This window comes from Podarcis liolepis (assembly GCF_965112155.1).
Source record: "Podarcis liolepis genome assembly, chromosome: 4".
In the NCBI taxonomy this organism is placed as follows: Eukaryota; Metazoa; Chordata; class Lepidosauria; order Squamata; family Lacertidae; genus Podarcis; species Podarcis liolepis.
The window spans coordinates 73,461,628-73,482,233 of NC_139558.1; the positions used below are offsets into that span (position 1 = coordinate 73,461,628).

Below are 20,606 nucleotides of genomic sequence, written 5' to 3' on the forward strand. Positions count from 1 at the left end.
GTATATTTAAAGGGGGGGTTGTTTTTAAAAGCTGATTTTCTTAAAGCTACCAGATTTTCAGCTCGTGGAGAATTAAATTATGGAGGTGAACACAATTCAATAATTGGCTTTACTTTAAAAAAATTATATCTGGTTTACAGTTTTAATGGAAAGATGTGACAGATTTTTAAATTCATGATAAACACACACACTCTCTCTCTCTATATATATGACTAATGATTCATGAAATAAAATTTTCTGTTTTTATCCTGAAATGATCTTTTCTGCATTTCTGAAATTACACCATTAATGTAAAACCTATATATAAACAGGAATGTGTTCTGACAGCTGATATCAATTTGGTATTGCATGTATATGTAACCAATTATTACAAGTTTTAATTCATTGATGTATTTTGTATTTGTTTTATAAATGCAATTTTACTGTTGATCTTATGCTTTTCACTACCAGGATAATTTTTCTTAATATTGGCGGTATTGTTGTTGTTGTTACTGTTATTGGTGGTGTGTATGTGTGTGTTCTTTGCATAGAAATACCTTCTCTGGATAACTTTTTATATATCATAATTGACTTTAAATGAGTTTAAATGCTACCTGAATAAATTGTATTATATGAATTTTTTTCTAAGCTCTTCACCAAGAAAAGATAGAAGCTATTAATATACACTTGTTATATCTGTAGATCTTAAGACAAGGATGAACCTTCAGATGTTGCTGGACTCCAACTCCAGCCCCAACCAACATGGTCAGGCATTAATTCTCAAGGGTAGTAGGAGCTGGAGTCATCTGGAAAACCACAGGTTCCTCATCCCTGTCTGAAGGATTGTTTAAAAACACGTTTAAGATTGATGTTCAAAATCTTCTTGTTTACAACATATTCGGTCATTTCTCTTGAGAGCTAGCAGTAGCAGGTCTTTTTTAGAATGATCTGTCAAGCCCTGCTGCTAACTCTTTATTGCCTGAATGCCTTCCAAACCTGACCGTTCGTTGTGATCCCATCCCATGCAAACATACTTTCTGTCTGTGCAAGTTCAAGTGAGACAAAGAACGTATTGTCCTCTGCTGTGTAAGAGCTGAGACTCTCTGGATAAATATTTGGGAAATCCTTCAATGCTTCACTTGTAGACGTTTGCTAACATCCTCTGCTTTGCCAGACCATTTTATTAATTGTTTATTTGACCAATGGAATCTGTATTGTTTGTTACTAAGCTACAATGAATATCACTGTCTGCAATACATGTAATTGCAAAAAGACCTTTATTGTCCCCCACTGTATTAAATGGGTCTTAGTCCTTAACTTGATCCCACTGAAATTATAGAAAGAAAACTGGTTAGGTCATATGTCCTCAGAACAAATGCAATTTTGAAATAATCAGGAATTTAGTGCAATGATATTGTTTATAATCTTCATAATCTTCATCACTGTATTTTACAATTGCAGTCATAACTAATGGGCAAAGTAATAAAAAAAAACATTTTGCAAGTTAAGTTTTGCTGGCAAAGTCAATGGGCAGACTGGCAAAAAGTACTGCCAGTGGGATCCCCACTGGGAGCACCAGCAGAAGATCCAAGAAAGGGGTATTCCAGGGCAATGCTATTTTTCTAGAAAAAGAGGAGCCAGAAATCCGCTCCACTTAAATGTGGGGAGGAGTTGTGGTGGACCACATGACTGCCCACTCCGCTCCAGGGGTGGGGGCGGAGTCCCGCGTTGCCCGGAGGATCCTGGCCACATCATCGACCAGCCAGCCAATCTGCTGGCTGGGGAGGCGTGGTCGGGACCCATTTAAACAGAGGCGCGAGCCACCATGAACGCCTCCCTTGTTCTCTTATAATGGCAATGGCAGCAACCTGAGAGGTGCTAGAACTGAGTTCCGGCGAGTTCCGGCTGGAAAAGGCCCCATTCTGGGGGCATGGAATAGAAGGGGCTAAGGCAGCCTGAGGGCTATGTCATCACAAGCCAGTTTCAGTGCCACTATGCAGCAAAATGGCCCCTGACCTGACCCCAATCACTGAACCAGCTCCAGACTAAAGCAACCTTCCTGTCCCCTGCCACACTTGGTCCTGGCCATGTGCTGCAGTGATGTTGGTGTGGCAGTGGCCTCATCTCTCCGTACAGCCCTGCTGATTGGCATCTGGGATTTAGAGTGCACTCTCTGTATGGAACCAGCCCAGTATGTCTTCTGACACTGCACTGCACATATCCCTGTTCTTCTTTAAAGTCCCAAAGCCATAGTAACTGAATGTTGACAGCAGCTGAGAATTAACTGGAGCATATACTGTATAAATAGCATCACTGAGGCTCTTATAAATACTTTTGTGTTACACACACACACACACACACACACACACACACTTTAAAGGTGATTATTTTCCTTTTAAAATAGCAATAAAAACAGAGGGTTAAAAAACAAAGAATGTCTTCAGATGCTGCTGTGGTACATGCTTACTATTAACTGACATATTTATTCAGTCAAGTATTTGGGGAGGTAGCCAGAGGCCATTGTTATGAAAGAATAGCTTGTGATACCTCTGCCTGTCTCACGAACTTTGTGAAATCTCTTAAAATCAGTCTAGGTGACTTGCTAGCCTTAGGACCAGTATGTACTTACTTAGGACCAGTAAGTCATATTTACTCACCACACATGTGCATGTGACTAGCCTACAGCACTGGGTTCAGTCCAGACTGAGTTAGGCCAATCAACTATAATAGTAAAACCTAAACTGCTTTGATGTTTTCTACAGTCAGTCAGTATATACATTTTACGAAATAAAATAATAAATAAGCCTGTGGTTGAAGCCCACCCAAAAATAGTGACAGTCTGGGAGTGCTCCTGGCAGAGTGGACAATAGCAACAGATTGTATTATCAGAAGTTGTCAGAGACTAACAGCACCAAGAAGATATTGCATCCATGCCTATGTGCCAGCCAGTCAAAGTGGTGACACTCCGCCAAGACTGTCATTGCTATTTTGTCCAGCTGTTTTTGTCATCATGAAGAATTAATGCCTTGGGAATGAAAGGAATGAAATACAGTTCTTATAATTTCAAAATGGGTCAGAATTACTGCCTCAAGCTATCTGAGAAAATCAGAAAATATTTAATTTTATCTGAGTAAATGAGAAAATTGTATGAAGTAAAGTTTGCACACTTTCTACCTATCTCCTCCTCCTCTAATGGAAGCATGAGGAGTCAGAATTTTTTTTGATAACTCCAGTTTACTGTTACAGCTGAACTCTGAACTGGAATTAATCTGAACTATGGTTGAGTTAAGATCAAGTAATAATAAAATATGTAATAATAATTTATTATTTAGACCCTGCCCATCTGGCTGGTTATCCCCAGTCACTCTGGGTGGCTTCCAAATGAATATTAAAAACAATACTGCATCAGACATTGAAAACTTCCCTAAACAGGGCCGCCTTCAGTTGTCTTTTAAAAGTAAAATAGTTGTTTATTGCCTTGACATCTGCTGGGAGGGCATTCCACAGGTCAGGTGCCACTACTGAAAAGGCCCTCTGCCTGGTTCCCTGTAACCTCACTTCTCTCAGCGAGGGAACCGCCAGAAGGCCCTCGGCACTGGACCTCAGTGTCTAGGCTGGATGATGGGGGTGGAGACACTCCTTCAGGTATACAGGACATGGAATGAGATGAGCCTCACTCTCTGGGATTCCTTGTCCATGGTGGTCCAGCAGACAACATGTCCCTTTCCCCCATTCTACTGCTATTGGAGCATCAACAGTAGCGCAGTAGGGAAGGAACAGCCACAGAGTTTCATGAAGGAGGCCTCCGTGGGTAGACCTGTGTGCTGCAGAGAGGGAGACCTGCCCAATCCTGTGGCTCCTGGGACACCTTCCCATTGACCATAGAATTGCACTCTTAGTCTTTGAGGAGCATTCTATAGTCACTGGTTTACATTTACTGGTTTTCTTTATTGTACTTTCATGCTGTTTGCATTTTGTACATTACCTTGAATGTTGTTGTTTTTCAGAAATGTAATTACAGTGGTACCCCTGGTTAAGAACTTAATTCGTTCCAGAGTTCCGTTCTTAACTGAAACTGTTCTTAACCTGAAGTACCACTTTAACTAATAGGGCCTCCCGCTGCTGCTGTGATTTCTGTTCTCATCCTGAGGTAAAGTTCTTAACCCGAGGTACAACTTCCGGGTTAGTGGAGTCTGTAACCTGAAGCATTTGTAACCCAAAGCATTTGTAACCTGAGGTACCACTGTAAAACATTTATATATAATAAGCAGTACTATTTTTCCAGAAAAAGAGGTGCCAGAACTCACCACAAATGCCTTCCTTGTTCTCTTATAATGGCAATAGCGCCCACCTGAGAGGTGCTGGAATTGAGCTCTGGTGAGTTCTTGCTGGAAATAAAGCCCTGATAATAAGCGATGCTGATAATATTGAATACAAGTATTCTGAAACCTGATCTGGGCCTTAGATTCATTCTGAAATGCTGGGACATTGCCAGGATTTTAGTGGATACTTAACACAATATTTACTGATGTAGCACACTGTACAGTCAGAGCTGTCCTGGGGTTTTTGCTGTTTAATTTGTCCTGGACAAATTGAAATGTTACTGTCCCCACACCAACCCTGTGCCTTAGCAAGCACCAAGCTGCAAAACAATAAGCGCATTAAACGATCAGGATTTGACCATAATACTATTTCCCCTTCCTATCATTTTTCTTTTCTTTTTTACTTTCTTCCCATTACAACCACATTTGCAGCTGGTGGAGATCAGGAGACTCTCATCACATCCTATGAAATGCATCCAAATTATCATACCAAGCCCATGAGCTTCGAAGCTGTCTCTGTGCATCACCTCCAAAGAGCTCTCCCTTTCCAAGACGTTTGCATAGCTGAGTTTTTGAAACCCAAACAGTTTTACCTAGTTTGTCTCTATAGTGGAGTGTTGCCTTTCTGCCATGATTACCGTATTTTTCACTCTAGAAGGTGCACTTTTTCCCTCCTAAAAAGTAAGGGGAAATGTGTGTGCGTCTTAGGGAGTGAATGCATGCTGCGCAACTATCCCAGAAGCCAGAACAGCGAGAGGGAGCACTGCGCACCAATCCCTCTTGCTCTTCTGGCTTCGGGAATAGCCACGCAAAGCCTCTTGAGTGCAGTGGGAGCGCTCCTGCCTCTTCACTCAAGAGGCTTTGCATTGCTTTCTTGTTTCTTGTTTTTCTAAAAACTAGGTGTGTCTTATGGTTGGGTATGTCTTATAGAGCGAAAAAGACCCATAGTCTTCATAAATTATTATTATTATTGTTGTTGTTATTGTTATCATACGCTATAATAAATAATGCTCTGGTAACTCAGGCTGCATACACATCATACATTAAAGTATGTGGCTTCCCCCAGAGAATCCTGGGAATTGTAGTTTCCCCTTCACAGAGCTACAATTTCCATCACCCTTAACAAAGGACTGTGCCCAGGATTCTTGGGGGAAAGCCATGTGCTTTAAATGTATAGTGCAAATGCATCCTCACTTTCCACAAAAGAAGTCTCTCAGTGAGCTAACTTCAGACTCATGGATAACTACTGCTTCAAGCATATGAGGTCACATGTGCAGTCTAGTATTTTGCTGGACCAATGTGTTGACTTGTGAATATAGTGATGTCGTAATGTCTCATAAATCTGTCTGTGTGGATCTTCCTCCTCCTAAGACTGGAGAGACAAGAGTGTGTGGGAAAGCTGAGAGTGAAAGGAAAAGGCTGGATTTGAGGAACTGACAACACCTCATCTAGAAGATAGCTCCCCAAATAAGGCTGTAAACACATTACCATCTTAAAACACAGCAAAGTGAGGTTATTTTTCACTGTGCTTCAATTCAAATGTGCATGGTATTTTCCACATCACTATGCTTGGGACGTGATGGTGCTGTGGTCTAAACCACAGAGCCTAGGGCTTACAGATCAGAAGGTCAGTGGTTCGAATCCCCGCGACGGGGTGAGTGCCCATTGCTCGCTCCCTGCTCCTGCCAACTTAGCACGTCAAAGTGCAAGTAGATAAATAGGTACTGCTCCGGCAGGATGGTAAACGGCATTTCCATGAACTGTTCTGGTTTGCCAGAAGTGGCTTAGTCATGCTGGCCACATGACCCAGAAGCTGTACACCGGTTCCCTTGGCCTATGGAGGGAGATGAACGCGCAACCCCAGAGTCGTCCGTGACTGGACCTAACGGTCAGGGGTCCCTTTACCTTTATGCTTGGATGTGTCACCGTGCTGCCTGCTGCCTGTCCACAGGGTGGAGACAGAGTTGGGATGTCTTTGCCTGATGTGAATTGCCAAGTTGTTTTCCCTGCCCCTCCACCCACCCCCAGTTCCATCCCTCCAGTTGAGCACCGCCAGAAATTGCCTTCATGCAGATGTCAGCTTCAGCCATGATCCCATACATCTCCCAGATACGATGGGGTTTATTCACAAGTAAGAGAAGAAATGTCTAGGGAGCACATCAAAGTTTAAACCCATTCTTAGAATTTCTAGTCCCTCCTTAGCACCTACAAACTTCCGAGAGTGAGAGAGTGGGTGGTGAAAAGAAGAATTTTTTAAAATCCACAGAAATGCATTAAATGTGGTGCTTGTTTACATGTCACATTTACAGTAGGCTCCTGTTAATGATCAAATAAATAAAAACACACACTTCCTTGGAGAGGAGCATCTTGTCATTAGCAATAGTGGCAGAGGTATAAAGCACTTAGCCCTGATCATCTGTCTTCACCAATTACCCGTGACATTTTTATTGCAATGTGATTTATAAAGATGCTAATCGAGTTTTAACTTCTGAGGATCTTGAATGGTTATTAGTGTAGGCTGCCTATTCCTGAATATGAACCATATTGTACTGAATGAAAAACCACTGTGCTTTGAATAGTACACTCACATTCAGTGGGTGCTGGAGTAGACTCATCAGCAACAGCTATGGTGGCAAGAACATCTTGGGATCCTTAGAGGTCCTCTGTAGATGCATGGAGAACTTGCTTATGGCTGTGCATCTTCTGGGAGCTGTGCTCTCCTGCAGAAGAGCAGCCCTCCACTGTACTAGAGGTGGCGGGGGGAACATTACTGAATCCCTTAATGCCAGCATTTGATCCGAGGAAGAAATATCCCCAGGCTAAGAGAGCTTAGGCCATGTGCCTGGTAGAAATCTAATCTCTTGGTGACATAACATGACTCAGTGAATGCTTCCACTCAGCTCAGTGGCACATGCTTGCAAGTCTCAATGCACAGGAAGCCATCATCATCTGCCCTGTTTAGTCCTCCTCCAGTGAACTGAAGGCAAGGTTATTTTCTTCCTTTCTTCCTCTTAAGCAAGCTACTTGCACAGTACTGTATTAGCAGAGGTGTGGTTAATGTGCTGCTTTGCCATGAACAGAATGTGGCAGGGGGAAGGAAGAGATTTCTTTTTGTGTGCGTTTTGCACTGCAAAAATTGATTCGCTGTATGGAGGAACAGCCTTGGAACTGAAACAGGTGATCCTTCCAATCAAGAAGTGAGAGCATGTGTTGTGATTCCAGACTTCCCTATTAATAGATTGTAGCTAACGGAGCACAAACTTTGTCCTAAATTCAGGTGCGTTTGTGGCAAAACGTGATCAAACAGCTTTTTCATCCTGCTGCTTCTGTGTCTAGCACCACTCTATGCATGTCTACTCAGAAGCAAACCCCACTGAGCTAAACTAGTCATAAATATGGCCTACAGGCATCAGAAAGAGTGGAAGGAATTACTAGTATCTGTGGTATCTCACAAAGGTGAGGTATAAAAGGTGTGGTTTAAATACAATAAACAAATAATAAACGAGACTTACTCTCAGTAAGAGAGCATAGGATTACAGCCAAACTGGGCAATCCTACACATGTTGATTCAGAAATGGTCTTGTTCAATTCAATGGGATTTACTCATAGGATTGCAGCCTGAGTAACCAAATTATTGGCAATCATTGCTTTGGTATGTTCTGCCAAATTGCATATCTTTTGTGTGTGCTTTGCTAATGTTTTATATGTAATTAAGTTATATTTTGGGATTCTGCCTTGCTAAAGGTCTTGCTCTACCCTGATTTTCTGTCCTGCTTCTTCATTTTTCTGATGGCTCAATATATAAGAAAATGCAATGTGACTTATCTGTCAAAAGCTGTTGTAGGCTTTTTCGTAGAATCTGCTTAATGACAACAGGGAAACATTGCCATTATATAAGAAAGACGGCATTTATGCCCAATAGTCTACAGACCTTCAAATTTCAGAAACAAATATTTGAATCTACAAGATGGGAGGAAAGATATATAAGCATATTGAAAAGCCAACTTGTTGTTAAAACGGAAACAATCCTTATACAGTAGTGATTTTGGTTAATTGCAAAGTTGTTACCTCTCTTTCTCAGCATTTGTCAGAATAACAGAGATACAGTACATCACTTGATATAGCTTTCATCTTCAACAATGCATCAGAAGGAAACACTCAATCTAGTACATGTCAGTAATAAATCACAATGATCATACCCCACTGTGGACATCACCTCATTTCATCATGGCTCTGGACTTGTTTGATTTACCTTTCCCCTAGTTGAAGTTACACATAGTTTTTAAGTGTGGGTGGAGATTGCAGTTTCCTGTTCTGCCCATCAGATGAATTTATAATGTCAACTGGACCATTGGCCCTCTATGTGTAGCCAGTGGTATAATGAATAAACTTTTCATAGATGTATAAGGTCCCATGCATGGTTGATGGCCAGATCATGCTCGCCATATATAAGTTGGACGTCAACCATGCAGTGGATTTTATGCATCTAAATAAAGTATGGAACACTGTATGGAACTGATTATTTAGTAGAATTCAATGGATTTTATGCATGTCGACACTAAAGAAATGTTAAATCCATGCATAGATACCTGGTTGAAGCAGACACACGTGGTGAGCATGATAAAAAGATACAGTCCTCTTCTGTTTGAGAGAGTGTGTGAACTAGTCCAGTGTCTTTGGTGGAACAGCAACTCATGCAACTAGGTCTTAAATTAGGATAATTTATCAACCTACCTGTATCATACTGAGGTCATCTTTGGAAGATGGGCTTCAACCATCTAAAGTTAGGAAAGTGACAACCAGAGAGAGGGCCTTCTGAGTAGTGTGCACCAAATTTATGGGACTCATTCCACAGATAACTTCTTTGCAATGCCATATAAAGACATTTTTATGTTCTTAAGCCTTTTGATACTTTGTTTATTCTAATATGCTATTATTTCTTTATTTACACACAACTTCTGCACTGACTGCTGCAAACCAGTAGGGCTTCAGAAATGGCAGTTTCTCCACCACAAAATCCACCACCACTTCAGGATTACTTTGGCAAATCTCAAATTTCACCGTAAAATCTTAAATTGAAATTGAACTATTTATGGTTGAAAATTCTAATCTAATATTTGTATGTTTTAAAAAAAAATCTACAGGATTTTTGTTTGTTTGTTTACAAAGGGGTGATTTATAGTTCAAAATGTAACCTTTCAACTTATTTTTTTCTAGGTGCTGGCGATAAAAATATACCTTTCCTTTCCAAAGTCTGATGAAAAACCAAGGCTTCTGAACACCCTTGTGCACTAACTCACAGCTCCATCCTTTTCCCCAAAATCTTAATGTAAGTACCACCATCTTAATGCTGCCAGTGTTTTCAAATGTACACAATTTTCACCCATATATTCATTAAATATTTTCCAATCTTCTTTAAACGTATATTCTTCTTGTTCTCTGATTCTGTAAGTTAAGTCTGCAAGCTGAGCATATTCCATCAGTTTAAGTTGCCGGTCTTCTTTAGTTGGGACCTCACTCATTTTCCATTTTGGGGCTAACAAAAAAGGCTATTTATGTATGCCACTACTGCGGCCCATGTTTTGTTAGGGGCACAAAATTTCAACACCCGGTGCTGCCTCAATACAGCTGCGTGCTCCTGTCACTGGGTTCTGTTGAAAGCAGCTTCTTCATGCGAACCAGGAAGTGACCTCTCCAGACAACAGAACAACTCTTCTTTTCTTATCTCTGAAGCTGGGATCTCCTGGATGACACAGATGCCATTAAGCCATTGAATGTGCATGCCTACTCCCATCTATTTCACTCCCTCCCACCCCTCTGTGCAGCCCAGAACCTGGCAACCCACACTATGCCACTGATCTCCCTCATGTCTCCTATTCTTCCCCCTGCCCCCTCTCTTCCCACAGCGAATCACCTGCTTTTCTGCTTCTCCAGCTATAGCAGCTGTGGTGATCTCTCTGCCACTGCTGGGTTTTGGGAAGGAGCCAAAGCAGGAATCCTTCAGAACCAGGCATTCTGGGTGTGGTGGCCAGGAGAATGCTTGCGCTGTCACACAGTTCACTGCTGTAGTAGTGTAGGGATTTTCCAGGCCACCTTGCCCAGAATGGCTGGATCTAGGAAGGACACCCTTCTCCCTTTCTCGGAGTCCAGATGGCAGGTAGCCCATGTGACATTGTGGATGGGGTCAGGTGGGACCAGCCTTCACTCTGCCATCTGGGCCTGGCACACATGGTCAGCAGGTTGGACTGGTTCAGAACCCTGGGCCTTCTGGTTGACTGCTGGCTCTAAGCAGAAGGAGAGGACAAGTGAGTGGGCAGCAGAGCCATGGAGAGGAGGTGTCATGAAGACACCTTGCCCAGGGTCTCCACAATACCTAGAGCTGGCACTGCTGGGAATGGTGCAGGATATAGTGTAGGGGGCTGCAAGTAGAAAGAGGAGTTGATGGACATACTTTGCATGAACAGAAGAGCAACTCAGGACTCAAGCCAACATACTCCTTCTTTTGGACATAGGGACTAATACTTGGAGAAGTTATACAAGTCCGCAAGCTAATCGAAGAAACAGAACCTTGAATACTGACTCCAGCGCTGTCCCTTTTAGCAAACTGGTGCCTTCTCCTTTGTGAGTCGGCTGCAGCCACTGAAAAGAATCGGAATGTAATGAAGGTTTAGACAAACCTTGGCACAAATATTCCACCACAATGAGTGTTTATCTACCAAGATCAGCCAGCTTTATGAAATTGAAAACACACTGTTGATGCGAACTTACCCCCAACACAAAGCTGCTAGCGCTATATGCAAACTTCAGTGGCAGGTCCCATCTCCCAAATTTACAGAGATCTGTAAGCTTTTAGGCTTCATGTCTGTTGCCAAGGACATTTGTATCCAATAGAGATTCTGGGCTCCAACCAAAAGCAACACTATAATTGTCTCCACCAAAAACAGGAGGTCCTCTCTGGGATTTCCTGTCTCTAAATCCCACCCACTCCCCTCACAAATGGCCTTCCAATGTTGCGTTTTCTGAAACCCAAAAGGAAAATATGTTCAATTTATGCAGGTGAAAAGGAGATGCTCAGCTTTCATCAGGATTCTCTCTGAAAGCATTAGGCAAAGCAGAAATATACCCGTTGGCGGGTTTTAAAAACTTTTTATAGAAAAAAAACACAATCATGTGAAAATAATAGTCAGACTTAAGGATTTAGATTAAAGTAACAAAATATTTTAAGAATGTGCTTGCCTGAGTCTCTTCAGTCTGTCTGGGATTCCTTTGCTGTAATCCAATGTAGGATTGGCCCAACTTAATCATCGCCAAGTGGATATATATAAAGGACTTAAGAAAAATAATGTATGCTTTTTTGAACATACAAATGAGAGAAATAGAAATACATCCAAATAGAAAACTCAGTACAGTTCATTCTCTCATTCCAGCCGCACCGCAGAGGGGGAATATATCCAGGCAACCTCAAAGGGACTCACGAGCTTAGTATCAGTTACGCAATGGTCAAACTGGAATTTTTGATTTTAAATTAAAGGCACAAGCTAGCACAGGTTTGTCACGATTTATGCATTTTGGTCTGCATGCAGAAGGTCACAGGAACTGTCTTACACCAAGTCAGACCACAGGCCCATTTAGCTCAGTGTTATCCAAGCTATCTGACAGATACTGTCCAACTTGAAGACATCCCAAGCCAGTAATAGTCAAAGCACAGGCAATTTTGGTGGTGGTTGGAGTGTTGGATTAGGACCTGGGAGACCAGATTCGAATCCCAACTCAGGCATGAAGCCAACGGGGTGATGACCTGTGCTTGGTCCAGTCGCTGTCTCTTAGCCTAGCCCACCTTGGGAGGGGGGAGAACTATGTACACCATCTTGACCTCCTTGGAATATAAAAGGTGGAATATAAATGTAATAATGAAATAAACAATAAAATATGTAGAAGAAAATAAGGAACTGGGCACCTCATTATAAGCTTTGGGTCACCACAAATTGTTTGTCCACACCTCCAGGGAAGTATCTTCTGTGTGGTGGTGTTAAAGCTTATCTGCTTTAATGCTTTATTTGAGCACAAGACCAGGGCTTTTTTTCAGCCAGAACTTACCGGAATTCAGTTCTAGCACCTCTAAGGTGGGCCCCAAGGGAGAACAAAAGAGGTGTTTATGGTGAGTTCCGGCACCTCTTTTTCTAGCAAAATAGAACTGCGCAAGACATTGTTAAGCTCAGAAACCCCATGCCAATAATAGCCAAAATCCAAACATAAGGATTTCTGTTACCAATGAAACATTGAAATGGATTTGTTTTTAAATGTTCAATAGCTTTCAATAATTACAGTGGTACCTCAGGTCTCGAACCTAATCCATTCTGGAAGACCGTTCGAGTTCCAAAATGTTCAAAAACCGAGGCACAAAGGGGCTGTCTGCAAATTCAGTTGAGAAAATTGAAAAACACGCAGTGGAATCCATTCAACTTCCAGTGCGCGTTCGAAAATGGAAGCATTTACTTCTGGGTTTTCAGTGTTCGGGTTCCGAAATGTTCGTCAATGGAGACATTCAAGAACCGAGGTGCCACTGTATATAAAAATGACATGGCACAATCTGACCAAATATAGCACAGCCAAATATGCCCCCCTTGATTTCCATGGGAAATATATAAGAGCACTTTCACTTGATAATTTCTCCTATTTGAAATTGGTAGGGCGTCAGAGCTTAACTTTGGCCGGATCACACCCCCTATGAGTTGGGAAATGTTAAGATTAATTGGACTACATCTTGTGTGCACAATTATCTAAAGTGTAGCATATACTTCATATTATTCCAGGAATAACCAAACTTGTTCCGTATGTTTGCAATAAATGGCAAGCTTACAATACTTTATTTTATAGCAATTATTAAATATTTGTGTAAATTTGTACTTTGGTATACATTGTGTCCAACAGTCATTCCAGTTAGATCCATGACATATTTACCTAAACCAAAAGGGAAGCACAGCATTCATGTGCAATATCATTTGTTATGAATTCATATAACCATCCAATGGGTTTGGGGTGGTGGTGGAAGTGTATGAGTGAATGAATTCTTCATTCATTTTTTCTGGGATAAATGATACCTAGAATCATGTTCCATACATTATAATGTTCATAAAAGCAAGCTCTACGTGTTAGTATACCTAAAACCATTCTATAATAAAATATCAGTTACAGAATAATTCAACTTATTTTGGGCACAGTACATCTTGAATTGCAGATTCAAAGCATTATATATAAATTTAATTTTAAGCTTGAGGTGTGCCCTTTCAGATGGTGGGAGCAGTGGCGTAGCGTGGGTTGTCAGCACCCGGGGCAAGGCAAGTAATTTGCGCCCCCTAACCCGTGGATTTTAGCACTCGAGTCTCTTCCGCGCCCCCCACCGATGTTGCGCCCGGTGCGGCCGGCCCCCCTGCACCCCCCACGCTACGCCACTGGGTGGGAGACGCCAAAAAAAGGGGCATGCGGACTTTTCCCAGCACGTGGGAGTTTGGGAGACTTTTTGTATGCAATAAAAGCTCATCTTTCAGAGCATGCTGGTGTATGATTGCTTCTGTTGCAATAAATTTGAAGTTCAACCATAGATTGACTGGACTAATCTGGATAAATTATCAGTGAACCATGTTCACTGGGTGATATTGCCAGGGTCTTTGTGCTAGTGACTGCCGCTGCATTCAGTTATGAATGAAGCTGGATTGGGATTTCTTTTCGGGGGGGGGGGGGTCATGTAAAGGCACTGAATCTGGCAAGTTTGTAGTGAACTTTGAGCCTGGAAATAATTTAAGGTTCAAGTAACGAGGGGTGTCATGGGAAACTTAACTGTTAAACTGCTAATCCAACTGTAGGCGGCACTGTATCTAAACGGGGACAGTTAGCTATGCTGCTGTTCTAGGCTGTCCTTAGCAATAATTTTTTTCTGGTGGGCATCTGTTTGAGTCCAGGGGCACCAGATAGAGCGGCCGAGGGGCCTTGGCCCCTCACAATTTTTTTTCAAGCAACGGGCCAGGCTCCCTCAATATCCCAAGGCAACATATGGATGCCGTGAGTACATGCTACTTGATGTGCTCACATTACTCATGCTTACGTCATGTGTGCAAGCCATGTGGCGTGTGTGCAATGTGTCAGTGTGGCGTGCTCATGCGGCAGGAACACGGCATGGGGCGCTAGTCAACGCGCCTGTTTGGGCCTGTTCCCTTCTCTGGAATGACCTGACATTGAAATTATAAATTGTCATATACATCACTTCCTGTGCGTGGGATTTCCACCCCGACTGAATAAAGGCACCATGGATTGAGAATGCACACATGGACATCCACAAGTCAAACGGGGAAGGCAATCACAGTTCCTCAAAAAATCAAACTCAAAAAGAAAATTTGAAACCTTCTGAAATACAGGTATTTGGATTCAAATTGTTGGTGAACTTTGTCTCGCATGTCATTTCAGGTTTAGTTCCTATTTCATAAGCCTAGGGGTTTTGTGGGGGTGAGACAGGTCACTAGGAAAGCAGCATTTGGACCAAGCCTTGTAGTCTGTTGCAATGTGAAGCGAGTAGCCTTTGGCTGAAAAGAAGCTGTAAACTTACAGCGGCTGTCTAGACGGGTGACGGTAGCAAGTTCTGCCACCTCTCTTCCATGTGAATAGCATCCCTCTTCTTGGGCCTTCCATATTTTGGGAAGGAGCCACAGGTTTAGAAGCGGCGGTTTCAAGAACAGGGTTCAGCATTTACTTAGACAAATGCTCCCATTCCTCACTTTGTTTGGCGAACTGTCACTAAGTAAGTAATGGCAGAGGAAAGGAAAGGAAAGGAAAGGGTCTGGCTTAGGGCCTGAGTAATGACGCCTAAGTATGCATTACGCTTAGTGAACAAAGTTCACAGTTTGCAGCTAAAGGTCACCAGGAATTCATGCATTCTTGGCACTCTCACTCAGTCCAAAGGAATGTATCAGGCTTTGGTGCTTGGTATTTCAAGGCCGTTGCTTTTCCAAAGTTATATGAAAGCACAAACCAAGGGGGGATGAGAAAAGGTGGATGTGTCAGGGATTCTTTTTTCACCATGGTCTTCATTATTGCTATCTGTCAAACAGATGAAGTGTTAACAAGAGAGAGGTGTTGAAATATCTGTTGTGGTTTTTCGTTTATACATCACATTTAGTGGGTAGGATGCTCTGTAGCTGTCCTATATGTTCTTCTTACTAACCCGAAAAAGACATGGGGCCAGCATCTCTTAAGAGATCTCTTCTTCAAAAAGTGTTGCTGACATTACAGGATTTATGGTTGAACTATGTAGGGGGTGCTGGATCTTGCAAAAGGCGACTCCATGCGAACCCAGTAACCCTGTGTATGCCCTGGATTATGTTCCCACAAAGGCCACTTTGAACTGTCTCTGTGTGAGACGGCTGCTCAACTGAAATTCTTGTAAGAAGCACGTGTTTTACAGATATTCAGATCATAAAAATGTCTCAGATATTTCTAACACACTGTATCGTGGTACTGTAAGCTTGAAGTGTGCTTGGAGCAGTGAAGCTGATGGTTGTGCCAAAAAGATGAGTTCATGGTGGCTTAAATGAATAGCCCTCACTTATTTTTTAAAAAAGAAAATGGTTCTGCAAAATAGGCCATTTGGGGTGTTTCCCACCTTGTAAAATGCCTTTAAAAATGGAATTACATTAAAAACATAAAAGACTCCTGCTGAATCAGAGCAAAAGGTTCATATAGTCCAGCATTTTGCTCTCAGATTGACCAAGCAGAAGCCTATGGGAAGCCTCCAAGCAGGACATGAGTACAGAAACAATCTCTCCACTTTTGATTCCCAGATGCTGGTAGGAAATAATGCTTATTTTGTGTATGTTGGTCCCATGCGATGATTGAGCACCTGGAGTTTTTGGCTCTGTGTATAATTTCTGAGAAGCTGTACTTGATCACAGCTTCTCGGCAGGTTTGGCTGCATGTGCACAGAAAGGGTGAGAAAACCCAGGAAATATTCTTACAGAAATTCAATGCAGCTGTGCTGAACCACAAGGGAAAATAAAATGCAGGCTGATGAAAGTTTCTGGGAGATTCAAAAGTTTGCATACTATTTTGTAGCATTTTGGTTGGCCTAATACAGGTATTGCACTAGTGTGGATTCAGCAAATGTCTGTGATAATTATTCCACACAATACTCTATGTGCACAATTCAAGTTATGCCTTTGGTGTAGGGATTTTGTGATGTGTAAGGTAGCCTAAATAGTTCTTTTATTGGCTTGCTCTGCATAATGCACCTGCCATGCCACAGAGGGATTTATAAGTTTCCAATTTATCCTCTTCAAAGCATGACTCTGTTGAAACTGAGTGGATCAGTGGTGCCACCTAGTGATCAGTATAAAATCAGAATTTTCCAAAGTAGAAAAGCACAAACTTCCCCTCCCTCCCCTTCTCCCTCCTGCACACTTGTATTTGCCAGTAGCATTCTATAACAGCAGCCAGGGTTTCAACAAATGCTCTTATTTCACCAGCTACATTCAGCCATTGCCATGTTTTTGGCTAAATTTATAGAATTTAGGATGTTTGTAATTGGGACGTCTGGTTCCCTCCCCCTCACTGGCATACATTCTGAAATTGCATTCTTCTCTTTATGCGTGCAAGTAGCTGTATTTAGAAAGATTTCTGTTTCTCTTCTGGCACAAGAGGTCAGAAGAGATGGATGACTTGTAGGCTACAAGATCATATTATGCATACCTGAGCGCTGGTTTAAATATTAAGGTAACCAGCTTCTGCCAATGAGCAGCACTTAGCACTGTTTCTGGACAGTGTTGAGATATTATGGTGGAGTCATGGGAGCACAAGGAACTCCCTTTGACCAAGTCAGACCATTGACACACCTAGCTCAGTATTGTCTACATTGAAAGGCCTGGCAACTTTTGCATGCAAAGCAACTGTTTTACCATTGAGCTACAGCTCCACACACCCCAGGTTTCCCTCAAGCCAGACCCTTGACTTTTTTATTTTCCCAACCTGTGCGGCTAGACTTTAAAACTTTTAGCCTCCTGGCCCAATAAACAGCCTGAAGTGCAATATATTTTGCAAGGGATTTTATTCTCTTCAGCTTTTGTATTTCTGAATAAAACTTATAAACTTGCAGACTGACTAGAGTTTCTCCCCATGCTTGGTTTGTGGTTTTGTTTGAACGTTCTGGGGTTTCTGTTGGTCTTATTTATCTGAAAGTTTCTTAACAACAGTAAAAACAAGATCAGAGAAAGGAAAGGAAAGATCATGGGCAGCGTGAGTTCACTAAAAGTTGGTTCAAGTCAGGCTAATCTACTGCCCTGCTTTTTTCAACCAAGGAAAACAACAGATCCATTCTATTTAGATTTTAAGAACAGAGGAGCAGTCCTGCTGGATCAGACCAAAGGCCCATCCTGGCCAACCAGGTGCAAAGGAAACCCACAAGACCTGAACTCTCTCTTCACCACAACGCTCTTCCCCCTTGTGATTCCTAGCAAGGTAAAAAAAAAGTCATTGATAGTCTAACCCTCTTTTAATAAGAGAAAACAAATAGAAGGAAGTTTAGGTAAATATTTGATAACATTACCGCACAAGAAATTATGATTCAAACTGGAAATTGTGGCTTTCAGCAATATATAAGCCTGGGCCAGACTGGTGTTATGTTGGGGCCACTGTGAGGAATAGCAGATAGATCCAACTGCTTAGAAAATCAAGCCACAAAAATGGGCCTTGCCAGGGTAAGGTTGCAGATGTCCAAGGGTGAGATGTTAATGGTGAGCCTATGGTGAGTAATATGAATAGTTCAGGGTAGAGTTGGTCATTACCCCTTTACTGACTACATTAACCCACATAATCAGCATGGGGAATGGCTGTGTCTCAGTAATAGAGGATAAGGTAAAGGTAAAGGACCCCTGGACAGTTACGTCCAGTCAAAGGTGACTATGGGGTGTGGCACTCATCTCGCTTTCAGGCCGAGGGAGCCAGTGTTTGTCCACAGACAGCTTTCTGGGTCATGTGGTCAGTATGACTAAACTGCTTCTGGCTCAACAGAACACTGTGATGGAAACCAGAGCGCACGGAAACACTGTTTACCTTCCCGCTACAGCAGTACCTATTTATCTACTTGCACTGGTGTGCTTTCAAACTGCTAGATTGGCAGGAGCTGGGACAGAGCAACGGGAGCTCACTCTGTCGTAGGCTGCAGGGTTCAATCCGTGGTGTTTCCAGGTAAGGTTGGGGAAAACCCCTGCGTAAAAGTCTTGGCCGCTGCTACCAGTCTGTGTCAACAATACTGAGCTGGAAGGGCCAATGGTCCTATGTTCTTAGGATTCAGATGTGCATTTAGCTTTGTGCCCTAGAGACACTTGATGCAGGAATTCATCAGTTCTCTCTTACACTACAAACTCTATGAATTAGCCTTTCGTGGTAACATTTCATGGTAAGTGGCAGCTGGACACCAGCTTATCAGTCCTTGATCTCTAGAGTAACAGTTTTTCCACTATGGACAGTCAGGCCCCCAGATTGCTTTCTGTCTGGAGCCAGAGACATCAAAGTAAATCCGTTATTTTTATTTGCCATTACTAAAACATTCACAGAACATGCTGAAAGAATTGTCTCCCTGTCTGTTCTTCAAAGAGCTTACTGTGCTAGGGAAACCTTAGAGACCCTCTGACAATGTAAACAGATGTGCTGACTCCTTGCTGAGATACACAAGGTTCAAAATGAACCAAGATGATCGGCTTGCTTAGGTATAAATCACTGTTTGTGTACATAGCCTTTTACAGAGTAGCATGAGCAAAAAGGCCAGGCCCCTAACCCAAGATGCTTACAATCTAAATTAGATAGCGTTCAAGTGATGGGTTGTTATACCGTAGAGTCTTCTTTGAATATCTGGGGAAAGGATGAAACTCAGTGGTACAGTAAATGCATAAATTCCCTGGTTTAATTCCCAGCATTTCCTGCAGTCAAGCAATTGTAAATGCTCAGCACACAGTTTTTAATGTGGTATGTTTTTGCAGTTTTCTAGTTTTGTGCAGATCTGAGGGTTCAAAAGAAAAGAAAACATATATAATGCTACACTCTGTTCAGAGAGCCAGTGTGGTGTAGTGGTTGAGAGTGGTAGACTCGTAATCTGGGGAACCGGGTTCGCGTCTCCGCTCCTCCACATGCAGCTGCTGGGTGACCTTGGGCCAGTCACACTTCTTTGAAGTCTCTCAGCCCCACTCACCTCACAGAGTGTTTGTTGTGGGGGAGGAAGGGAAAGGAGTATGTGAGCTGCTTTGAGACTCCTTCGGGTAGTGATAAAACGGGATATCAAATCCAAACTCCTCCTCCTCCTCCTCCTCCTCCTCCTCTTCTTCTTCTTCTTCTTCTTCTTCTTCTTCTTCTTCTTCTTCTTCTTCTTCAGGAGCATACCAGAAATAGTTATGAGCATAACCAAAAAGAAACCAGAGATTCAAGGAAGCAGTGGGCCTGGAAAGGAGAGTAGCAGAAAGTGATGATTGATCCACTCACGCCAAAACACTTGTGACCCTGAGTGAGCTATATGGGGCCAATTTCCCCCCAATATATTTGATTATTGGGTAGATATGAATTTACATTAAAATTGGTGTTGCTTACAGGTGGAATTATAAAATTGTAGAGTTGGAAGGGACTTTGAGGGTCATCTAGTGTAACCCCCTGCAATGCAGGAATCTTAGTTAAAGCATCCATGACAGATGGCCATCCAGCCTCTGCTTAAAAACCTCCAAAGAAGGAGAGTCCACCAACTCCTGAGGCAGATGGTTCCACTGTTGAATGGCTCTTACTGTCGGAACGTTCTTCCTGATATTTAGTCGGAATCTCCTTTCTTGTAACCTGAAGCCATTGGCTTGGGTCCTACTCTCTGGAGCAGGAGAAAACCAGCTAACTCCATCTTCCATATGATAGCCCTTCAGACTGAAGATAGCTATCATATCTCCTCCCAGGCTCCTCTCTTTCAGGCTAAACATATGCAACTCCCTCAACCGTTCTTCATAAGGCTTGGTTTTCAGATCCTTGCTAACCTTGGTCACCCTCCTCTGCACACGTTCCAAATTGTCAATATCCTTCTTAAATCGTGGTGTCCAGAACTAGACAACGTACTCCAGGTGTGGTCAGACCAAGGCAGAATAGAGTGGTACTATTACTTCCCTTTATCGGGACCCTATACTTCTGTTGATGCAGCCTAGAATTGCATTAGCTTTTTTTGCTGCTGCATCACACCATTGATGTTAAGCTTGTGGTCCCCTAGATCCTTTTCACATGTACTATTGGCAAGCGAGG

At 42.4% G+C, this 20,606-nt stretch overlaps 1 protein-coding gene across 5 annotated transcripts in view; it reads left to right on the top strand.

Moving 5' to 3' along the window:
- COL8A1 (collagen type VIII alpha 1 chain) overlaps positions 1-20,606 on the top strand; it is a 94,900-nt gene that overhangs the window by 60,299 nt on the left and 13,995 nt on the right. For all 5 annotated transcript variants that reach the window (XM_083500775.1, XM_083500776.1, XM_083500777.1 and 2 more), the window contains one exon: positions 9,519-9,630. The gene's annotated coding sequence lies outside the window, so the exon portion shown is untranslated. The remainder of the gene's footprint in view (positions 1-9,518; positions 9,631-20,606) is intronic.